The sequence below is a fragment of the Amphiura filiformis genome, chromosome 2 (assembly GCF_039555335.1).
Source record: "Amphiura filiformis chromosome 2, Afil_fr2py, whole genome shotgun sequence".
NCBI lineage: Eukaryota > Metazoa > Echinodermata > Ophiuroidea > Amphilepidida > Amphiuridae > Amphiura > Amphiura filiformis.
In genome coordinates, this window is record NC_092629.1 from 58,243,703 (window position 1) to 58,255,846 (window position 12,144).

Here is a 12,144-nt window from a genome sequence, read left to right on the forward strand (position 1 = left end):
TATTTTTGCTGAGGACTTAAAATAAAGAAATTGTAAAAAGTCGCCCAATTGGGCAGAAAATGTGTAAAAAGTGAAAGTCCAAGTCACAAGCTTTAATTGAATGTAGGTTGCACTGTCGTAGCGCTTAAAATAAAGAAATTGTAAAAAGTCCCCTCCCAGGGGTGTTGTCTCTCTTACTCTCCAGGTCGCTGTTGTCAGTATCTCTTAATACTCACAGTGAGGCTATGCAATATGATTAGGGGAAACTATTCCAGAGGGAGTATGTAAATTAAATGGAACAGCCATTTCAGAGGGAGTATGTAAATTATACGGAACAGCCTTTTGAGGGGCCATTTCAGAGGGAGTATGTAAATTAAATGGAACAGCCAATGGGTATGTAATTTAACTGGAACAGCCTTAACGCTTCACGCTGGTATTTCCAATGATATAATACGATCTGTCTGTTTAGTCCTACGTATGTGGGGTGGATGGGTGTGTGGGTGTTAGTAACAATATAATTCTCAGGTGCTATCTGTGTACATATTCTGAGCCCGGAAGCTGCTTTCTTTGATGAGAAACGGCCCGCCCTTTGTTTTAACGTTTGGGGCCCTGGGGCCCATAATATTTGACTTATGAGGCCCATGTACATAAATATGTTGAAGTATAATTCTCTAGTGCTATCAGTAGACTCAAGCTGGCCACTGTAGCTACTTTATTTACTGAGTAACGGCCGGCCCTATGTTTTAGCGTTTGGGGCCCCAGGGGCCAATATTATGTGATATATGGGGCTCATATGTACATATAACAATGTAATTCTCAGGTGCAATCTGTGTACAAACTCTGAGCCATAAAGCTGCTTTATATGATGAGAAACGGCCGGCCCTTGGTTTTAACATTTGGGGCCCTGGGGCCCAATATATATGACTTATGGGGCTCATGTACATATGTTAAAGTATGATTCTCAAGTGCTATCAGTAGACTCAAGCTGGGCATTGTAGCTGCTTTATTTACTGAGTAACGGCCAGCCCTATGTTTTAGCGTTTGGGGCCCTGGGGCCCATATTATGTAAACTATGGGGATTATATATACATATGACAATATAATACTAAAGACCTATCTGTGTTCCAAATCTGAACCCTGTAGCTACTTTATTTGCTGAGAAACGGCCGGCCCTTTGTTTTAACATTTGGGCCCTGGGGCCCCAGCCTTGTACATCTGGGGCCAAAATGGGCAAAAGGCACATCTGCAACTTAGGGCCCATACATATGCCACATATGAGCCCTAGTGATCTTGTACTTTTAGAGTTAGGCTTGTCAATCTGTTACACCATATTTTAACATTTGGGCCCCTGGGGCCCATAATATATAACATATGGGGCTCTTGTATATTTGTATATATAGAGTACCCCTAGGGCTATCAGTGTACCAACTCAGGGCCCTGAGGCCGCTTCATTTGATGAGAAATGGCGTGCTTTGTATTTTCACATTTGGGCCCCTGGGGCCCGTGACCTTGACCTCTGGGGCCAAGATGGGCAAAAGGCACTTCTACAGGGTAGGGCCCATAAGTGTACCACATATGGGGCCCTTGTAGTTTTAGCGCTAGCCTTGACAGAATGATATGTTTGATGGAAGGAGGAGAAGGAAAGGAAACCACAGGATGGCAATATACCCGTCCATGCTTCGCATGCGGGTATAATGACTTATTATGTTTTCTGACTCTATATAACTTGGTGTATTTTTCCAGATTTCATTTCGTAGGACTGCGTCTCATTGAGTGAGTATATGCAAGAGGATTTGCTTGAACACTGGGTATCCACTCTGATGCCCAACTAACTCAACTATATTGATGCTCGCCGAAAGGCTCGAGTGTCTGAGGGCGTCACAAGCCAATTCTACTCCTGCAGAGATTTTCACTTAGGAACCGATCGGAACAGGTCCCAATTCTTGAAGAAACTTAATTATAGGTATCTGATACCCACTCTGATGCCCAACTAACTGACTATATTTGATGCTCGCCTTGAAGGGCTTGAGTGTCTGCCAATTTTAGCCCTGCAGAGATTTTCCAAGGAAGGGACAATTAGGAACCGATTGGGACAGCTCGCAAATCTTGGAGAAACATAGAGGTATCTGATACGCATTACGATTCCAACTAACTGACTATATGATGCTCACTCTGAGGGGCTTGAGTGTCTGATTCGCAACCAAGCGCGGTAGGGCGTTACAAGCCGAAGGACTGGGTCAATTCTAGCTCTGCAGAGAACCAATCAGGTCGCAATTCTTGGAGAAACATAAAGGTATGTTGCGTTTATGTTATTCAAATTAAGCCTTCACTGTTAGTTTCTAGATTTAAAAAAAACATCACAGGTTTAGTATTTAAACAGGTTTAGTATTTAGACAGGTTTGGTATTCAAACATGTTTTTGCATATATTTCAATCGATGTACTCTACAGGGTGTAACAAAAAATTATAAAATAGTACTAGGCCATTTATTTTATTGTATTTAAAATTCTACTTTATCGTCAAGATAATTTCTTAAGTTACTACATAAGCTTTGTTTCAATAAAATCGGTGGTCTACAAGCGACAAGATATGGTCAATTATGTAAAAGAGTCAGTAAAACAGCTTCGGCCACTTTCGTGTCCTTGTGTAGTAAAAGTGACAGACTGTGACAGTAAAAATTATACAATTGCAATTTTACTTTTTAGAAGAAAATAACAGAAATCATGGTAATCATGTTACATGTAGTGGAATCAGTAAATAAATTGGCTAACAAAAAACTTAACTTGGTTTCTTTACTAGTTCGGGCTCAAACGCTATACTAAATTAACTAAAGAAAACGAATCGGGCTTTATTTTTGGTTTTCAGACTAAATGAAGAACTCATGGTGTAAATGTGACATGCATTACAATCAGTAATATCTTGGCTAACAGAAAACCTTTACTTGGTTTCTTTCCTAGTTAAGGTTCAAGTGCTGTGCCCGATTTTACTTAATCGCCCGAGTTGGGTCACTTTTCACCATGTTCGCACGTATCAAGTTTGTACAGCGTAAAATGAACTTCCATGCTTCGTCAAAGATTTCAGAACAAAGGCAAAGCATTTTCATGATTTTTTTCTCACTTAATTTATTGACATTAGTAAATAAATAACATGGTATTTTTTCAAATTTGTAAATTAGAATACTGCCTCAAATGCCCCAATGTTTAAAATTGCCCATCTTAAGATGATTCATGATTCAACTCAATTCAGTCACTTTTGCTACACAAACACAAGAAATTGTCCCAGGCTAATTGTAGGACTACTTTACACAATTGGCAATATACTCGTTTGTAGACCACCGATTTCATTGAAACAAAGCTTTTGTAGTAGCTTAAGAAATTGCCTTGACGACCAAGTAAAATTTACAATCAATAAGTGACATGTTTACCTAATACTATTTTCCAAATTGTATAACTTTTGGGTTACATCCTGTACATGGACAGTTGTATGTTTGATGAAGACATGTAGTAAATCCTCTGCTGTTGTAACATTTAAGGGATCTGGAATGAGCATTTACAGCGTTTCGACAGTATTTTTGTGGGACATAAGAGCACCTCAGACCTATCGAATTGCATTCTGAATACGAAGAATGTCTTTCTGATATCAAATAATTTTCATTTTTGAAATTCACGATATAATACAAATTTTATGACAAATTATTAAAATTTGATATTTTCACATTTTTGATATATAACAGTCCTCGAAGTAAATTTTATAAATCTAATGATATATTCTTAAAGTGTATGTAGCTGGGAGGAAAAGCCGACGATCAATTGAAAATGTTGACATTTCATATTGAAGATATTGATTTTTTTCCCCAAAAGACCTAATTTAGTGTTTGGGGAAAAATCCATATCTTCAATATGAAAGGTCAAAAAATTTTAATTGATCGTCGGCTTTTCATCACACCTACATACACTTTAAGTACATATCATCAGATTTATAAAGTTTACTTCGAGTACTGTTGAATATCAAAAATATCAATTTTAATCATTTGCCATAAAATGTGTATTACATTGCGAATTTCAAAATTCAAAATTATTTGATATCAGAAGGACATTCTTCGTATTCAAAACGCAATTCGATATGTCTGATGTGCTCAAATGTCCCGCAATAAATACTGTCCAAACGCTCATACCCCATCCCTTAAGATACGAATACTATTTTTTAAGGTTAGCGACTTGCTAGTTCACATCATCTTGCGAATGGTAGTGAGTAGAAGAATTCAAATATCACAGATATATTTTTGTAGGTCCTGTGATTCTTGAGTTGTGTTGTAAAGAGGGCTGAAACAACAACACTTTTGTAAAACGTACATAACTCATTCACAACAAAAAATCAAGCAAGTTTTCAAATTATATAATTTGTAGAATGAACTTTTCCAAAACATGAAAGTGTTATTTTTCAATAATTTTAAGGAGTTTCTTGTTTGTATTTATGTATATAGTGTTTCTAGTTTGTTTTTGATTATACCTTTTGTGAGGTGAATATCAATAAAGAATCTGAATAATATATTGATTTAGATAATGAAAATCAATTTTTTTATGCTTCGACCAACTCTTAGCTAGAGGTTGATTTGCATTGACATGAACCGACTTGGTTTTGCAATATTCAACACTGCAAAAACAAGTGTTTATATTTCAACACCATATTGTGTTTATCAGAGCAACACTTAATAAACACATAATTCATGTTAATGGTCTAACACTAATGTTAATTTTTCTAACACTAATGTTCATAAATTAACACTTGGTGTTATATTACAAACATTAGTGTTAGACCATTAACATGAATTATGTGTTTATTAAGTATTGCTCTGATAAACACAATATGGTGTTCAAATATAAACACTTGTTTTTGCAGTGAAATTATTGAATCAAGTGACACATCCAAAAAGGCCCCTACTTTAAAAGCTTGTGGAAAATTGAAGAGCCTAACATTTTCCAATTAACCTGATATGAAGTCCATGTGTCTCAGTGGCGGCACCAGGATTTTTTTCTGGAGGAAAGTAAGGGGCAAAGTGAAACTCGGGAGGGTTCTAAAAATTGTCATTTTTTGCCCAAAATGTGTGATTTTCGCTCAAAATGGGCGATTTTTGCTCCAGAATTAGGGTGATTTTCTATGTATAATTTTTGTACAAGCTGTACATATAGACAATGTATGTTTGATGTAGACATGTAGTAAATCATCTGCTGCTGTAACACTTAAGATATATTTCTGTTTTTAATACTTCTTAGCTAGAGCTTAATTTGCATTGACATGAACCGACTTGGTTTTGCAATATTCAAATTATTGAATCAAGTGACACATCCAAAAAAGGCTCCTACTTGATTAGGTTGGCATAACTCTGAACATACTTAAATAAAACCAATAAATTTGATATAAATATGATCAGAAGTTTATTAGCTGCAGTGTGATATCCAATTTGTGTAAAAACAATTCCAAAATGATCGAGAAATTAATTGAATGGAATTTGATGCGACTTGAAAAGTTGCAAATTGAAACAGATTAACTTAATTTGACCCCCTTAACGTAAACAAAAACAAAATTTGACGTTTTATTGTGGTACGCACGATCTTGTTCTTCGCATCGCAAAAGTCTGTTTTCCGAAATAATGTAAACCGTAAACGTTTTTAGCCTTACCAATTTGCCAGTTACAGTAATTTATTATATAGATATTACATCTTCTCTGAGTTAGGGCCACAACGAAAATTAATTTTTGGTGTAAAACGGGTCAATACGAAGTTTATGCATGCTGCAGTTGGTTACACTTACACTTCTGTCCAGTAGGAAGAGTCGATCCGGGAGTCGATAAGCCGCCTTCTGGACGCGATTTTACTTGTAAAATTCCCGGTACTTTGTAGGCCTACTTACTGTAGGGCATACATCTCTGGTTATGCTACGTAGGCCTATACTCAGTGGCGGAACTTGAGCCCCTATTGCCGGAGGGGAAGAGAGGGGAGTAAATCATTGATTAAAAATGTTTTCAGTAGCGCTGCATGCCCCATCCTCAGATCATAGGGTACCCAATATGCAATACTAATACCAAGTTAATTTGTGTTCTTATTTCTATATTCCAGAGCTTTAAACTGTTATAAAGGAGAACTGAATTGGCGACATCAGAGCAGCAGTGTCATGGCCGTGCGTCAGGAGGGAAATGTGGTAAGTTGAAGCTTTTATGGCTTATTTTGTGTGCTTAATTCTAAAGGTGTGTTCATGAGAATAGGCCTAACCTAACATTTTGTTATGTCATTACACGTTACAAACGTTTGTGCGCCCCTAGAACTGTGTGCCCCTTTTCCACCTGATAGAATCTGATGTATTATCATAATTATTTTGTATTTTATTAGGTTTGTTTAAAAGTGGATGACATGCTCTGTATAATTTGCCACACATGATTTTGTTGTTCTCATTTCGCGTTATCTAATAATTATACTATGTATTTTGTGTTCAATATCATTAAGTGTTTTATAGTTGATGCATATGGCATGCTCTGATTTTTGTCTTGCATTCTTTTCTTTTCATTTAGCGTTATATTATATCGGATGTTTTAAAGTCGTGTTCATACTTCTCATTATTATATTATCTTTTTTTCACAAAATCCTTAATGTCTTTTGGTGCCTAGAGGCCGCTCTCGTGTACAATATAGTGCGAGTTAATAAATTTATCATGTCGCTGAGCGGCATATAAGCATGGCACCGGCAGCGGCATGACTATGAAAACCAATGCTGCCGCTCAGTACCGCCAAAACATTTTCTGTTCTCGCACCGGGCGCGCTCCCGAGTTGACTTGAATTCAAGCGATCCGCCGCCCCGGTCCGCCGCTTTGGGCAATGCGGTGGAGTTATCGATATATCGGCTTGCCACTGATCACCGCTAGCGTTTCTGGTGCGACTGCGCATAATGGAAGCATCGTGTATCATTTCACCCGGGTCGCTATACCTGGGTTTCGCCCCGAAAAATGGGCAGCAATACCATGATAGCCTCCGAATCAATTTAGCAAGGCAAAACTCTAAACCGGGTAGCGATTCTAGGGTTTTGAAGCCCATTCTTAGGAATAGCACGCAACAAGGTACAGCCTCCGAATCTTAGGTTTAGCCCTGCAAAAATAATCGGAGAGCAATTCTAGAGTTTTGAAGCTCATTCCTAGGAATAACTACCGGTATGGTTATTGCTCCCCGAATTTGAGTTTCACCCCCGGGTTTCACCAGGTTAAACCTATTAAATTCGGGGCTATACCCTGGTTTTGCGGACTATTCCCCCAGCAAACACTAAACGTTTTTTAAACGTTTTAACAGGTTATATTTTGGATTTTGGATTTAGGTAAAATCGTTTTAATAACATTAAATGTCGGGTTACATAAAGGTCATGTAAACGTTTTAAAACGTTTTGTATGAAAATGCGCTACAAAAATATTTTTAAAATGTTTTCAAAATGTTATTGTTAAATATTTTTGGCAAACATTTGTTGCCAAATACTTTTCAACACTTAAATAACATTATGTTAGAATATTTGCAGTATAGTAACGTTTTTGAGTGTTTAACGTTTTATGCCCTTTGTATAACCCGACATTTAAACGTTTTCTGGCAACCTTTTCAAACCTTTGGCGAATGATGTTGAAAATGTTTTGTCTTTGCTATCTAGGAATGGGCTTCAAAACTCTAAAATTGCTCCCCGCTTTGATTTTTTTCGGGGCTAAACCTAAGATTCGGAGGATATACCCTGGTTTTGCGGAATGGGCTTCAAACCTTAGAATCGCTACCCAGATTTGAGTTTGCCTTGCTAAACCCAAGATTCGGAGGCTATTCCTTGGTATTGCTGTCCATTCATAATGCAAAACCCTAGAATCGCTCCCTGATTTGAGTTTTGCTGAGGTATTCCTTTAGTTTTGAGATCTAAACCCAAGAAATTATGGGCTGTCGAAACTCGCGTAGCGTTCGATTTTTGGGTTTTGCTCAAAATGATAGATTTACGCTTCCATATGCGCATTGAAGCAAAATCGTCGTCAGAGAGGCATAGTGGCAAGCGGCAGGCGACAGTAAAGTTTGGAACCAGCATTACTCGTTAGAGTTACCATAACCAGCCCACTGCGCATGCTCTTTACCAATAAAACATGCATATTAGTCCGGTATATACTGGAACTTAATGATGACCCCCTCCCTCTTCCACGGACTCTACCAAACCAACTTGTTTTAGCTTCCTTTTATGGTCCTTTAACACATTTAAAATGTTAACAAAAAATAATTCCCGGCACTCTGGCCATATTCAAGGTTAAAGGTCAAAACAGTGGTCAAATTTCAAAGTTGCTCAAATCTGGTTAACAAGCACACCAAATTATCCCTCTCATTGCAAGGATTCAGAAAAAGTTTGACCTACCTGCGACATACCGTTCTGGGGGGGAGAGGGGTCAGTTTTTTGGCCACACAGGGTCCAAAATTAAAACTGCTCCGATTTCAACGAAATTGGTCTCAATTTGCTTGTCATGTAAAAACAACAATTGTTGTAACAATGTAGGATGTTTCGTTACCTAGGAAACATCACAACATAGGTTGTGGTCAATAGGCTGTAATGGGGATCGACCTTTTAGACAGTGCCAACAATTACTTATTTGACTTGTTTTTACATGACGAGCAATTTGAGACCATTTGCGTTAAAATTTGGAGCATTTTTAATTGTTTGCCCTGTGTGGCCAAAAAAACCTGACCACCCTCCACCCCCCCCCCGCCAAGAACGGTATGTCGCAGGTAACCTTAAATATGGCCAGAGTGCCGGGAATTATTTTTGATAACATTTTGAATGTGTTATAGAACCATAAAAGGAAGCTAAAACTAGATCTATATATAGGCCCTAGATCAAAACACAGTGGCCAGGGTTAACCTTTGACCTCTATACTAGTAATCTTGGATCAGGAATTGACCCCTGGGTCACGGATGGGGTCAACTGCTCTTACATTGTGCTTAGGATATCATAAGAAATATTCCTGGTGAATTTCAGCTTAATCGGAACTTATACATGGATTTTGATTTTTTTTAATTTTTGATTGACCTTTTGACCCCCTTAATGACCTTTAACCTCAATGAAAAAAAAACCTCATGTACCGACAAAATGCATTGTTCCAATTTTAATTAAAAAATTCTACTATGTTCAGTTGTCGAGATAAAAATTCTTGAAATTATTTAACTAAAAACAGGAAGTGACCCCTTAATGACCTTTGACCCTCAAAATAAAAATACCATGCATACATCAGGTAACACTGATTCATGTATGATGGTTATATTAGGCCTACTCTGGTCTGTTTACATTTTGAGATAAAATTTTTTTTTAACATTTTTGATAATTTTGGTTTTTGACCGGAAGTAACCCCTTAATGACCTTTGACCCCAAAATTGTAGGCATCCTAAAGACCCTGACTAGTAGCGATGCATGTGTGCTAATGGCGACTCCCTGCTATGTAATTTGTAAACACAGTGATTTTTTGAATATTTTTTAGACTTTGACCGGAAATGACCCCTTAATGACCTTTGACCTCAAATCTTTTCGATAAGTTTTGAGGACTGGCCAACGGTGATTCATTTGCCCGAGTCACGTGATCATTGTATGTAGTTTGTGGGAGAAGAAGGAATTCATAGCAAAATCACGTTTTTGACCCCTATATCTAGGTCCAAGGTCAAATGCAGGTCAAAGTCATATGACTTGTGCGGACATGGTCAGTGGTCATTCTGATGAAGTTTAGTGTAAATCGGTCATACCACGGCTGAGCTATGTCCAAGAATATACACGAACTATGAGGTCTCAGAGAAGAAGAAGAACGCTTAGGAGCCAGAACACAGTGGCCCGATGGCCACTGTGTAAAACGTTGGTTTGGTAGAGTCCGTGGGGTCATCATTAAATTCCCGATACCGGACTACATGGAATATATTTGATAATTTTTTTTCTTCAGGTAAACAGTGAAAAATTCGCACCGACCACAATGTAGATCACACGAAGTGACCTGGTAAGTAAAGTATTCGCTTGTTGAGAAATGATATTAAAAATGATTTAAAAAAATTACGTTAAACTTATAGAACTTAGTTCCAGGAAATATTTTGGCAATAACTCGTCAGTGGTGTCCAATATTTTACCACTGTGACCTTGTAAAGATGTAGCTTGGTGTTTTTCCTTGATTTAAAAATGGAGGAAATTCGTTATAAGCAATTCCTTGGAAGATATATCACATTATGCATACTATTAAAATTAATAAAGACAAAGGAAAGAACAAAATAAAGGACGAAAAAAGAACGACCGAACGGAATGAAGAAAAATTAAAATAAAGAACAAAAGAACTTTGAGAAGAAAGGAAGACTTATTGCTTTACTCTGTTCTTTTTCAGATTGTTGGTATATTTCTTTGTGTTGTTTGGTGCATTTTTAAACAAGAGACATTTACAGGTAAATAACGTTCTCGTCCTTATTACATTACAGTGAAAGTTTTCTGAAGGTGTCCTACCAACTATGTTTAGCATCATTTGTATTGTTTGCTTGTGTTCTCTTTGGAACATTAATTTGCTATTAGTATTTAATTTTACATAATACAATCTAAGACTAATCTATATGTCAACGTGATCAAATGGTCTAAATTAATTTGTTTGTGTTGCCTCGTTTTTATGGTGCTAACTATACTTGGTCTTAAGGGATCTAGAATGAGCGTTTATTGCGTTTCGACAGTATTTTTTGTGAAACATGAGAACACCTCAGACCTATCGAATTGCATTCTGAATACGAAGCATGTCTTTCTGATATCAAATAATTTTCATTTTTGAAAATCACAATATAATACAAATTTTATGACAAATTAAAAAAATTTGATATTTTTCAAATTTTTGATATATAACAGTCCTCGAAGTAAATTATATAAATCTAATGATATATTCTTAAAGTGTAGGCCTATGTAGCTGGGAGGAAAAGCCGACGGTCAATTGAAAATGTTGACCTTTCATATTGAAGATATGGATTTTTTCCCAAAAAGACCTTTTTTATGTGTGTGTTTTGGGAAAAAAAATCCATATATTCAATACGAAAGGTCAACATTTTCAATTGATCGTCGGCTTTTCATCCCACCTACATACACTTTAAGTATAAATCATCAGATTTATAAAGTTTACTTCGAGTACTGTTAAATATCAAAAATATCAATTTTTCATGATTTGCCATAAAATTTGTATTAAATTGCGAATTTCAAAAATCAAAATTATTTGATATCAGAAGGACATTCTTCGTATTCAGAATGCAATTCGATATGTCTGATGTGCTCTAATGTCCCAAAATAAATACTGTCCAAACGTTCATACCCCTTCCCTTAACCCTCCATAATTTACTAAAGTTGCTTACATGAAATTTTACACGTTTACGTCATTGTAATAGGAAAAAATACAACACCTTTCTACATTTGAATATGTTGTCAAAGGCGTAGCGATATGGGCAGTATTATTATAAAATGATCCCCCCCCCCAAAAAAAAAACAGGCTATAGGCCTATAGCTACTTTCGATAAAAATCAATTTCTGTATCAGCCTATGCGTGGAGTGAAATGCGCAATTTCGTTACATCTCTCTTCCTCTGTCTGCCACTCTTATATCGCCATTGGGCTATTCCAGAAAATAGATGCACACCCCTATAGAGGAGTTCGGATATCCGGACTTTTTGTCCAGTCGTGACTGTTGGAAATCCAGACTTTTAAAGTGCCCAAAGGCAAAAAAATCCGACAGAAAAATAGTTCAAAATCAGAAATCTGCCATTTGAGAGCTCATTTTCAACATTTCCGTGATTTTTCCTGCATTTGATTGGATTTCCAAGCTTTTTCCAGCAACATTGGCAACTGGAATTCCAGTCGTTTTCAGAAAGCAGACTTGGAAATCCAGACATTTCTTAGATTGAAAAGTTACTCCTCTATAGGGGGTGTGCACCTATTTTCTGGAATAGCCCATTCCATTGTCTCTCCTTTCTCTCTACCGATCTCTTTATCAATTCCTCTAGTTGTCTCATAAGCTCTAGCCCTCTTCTTCTCACTCTTTCTATGGATAAATCATATGAAAATAAGCTCATATTTTGATATTTCCCTTCTATCCAGATATAATCTGACCACAGAAAGAAATCA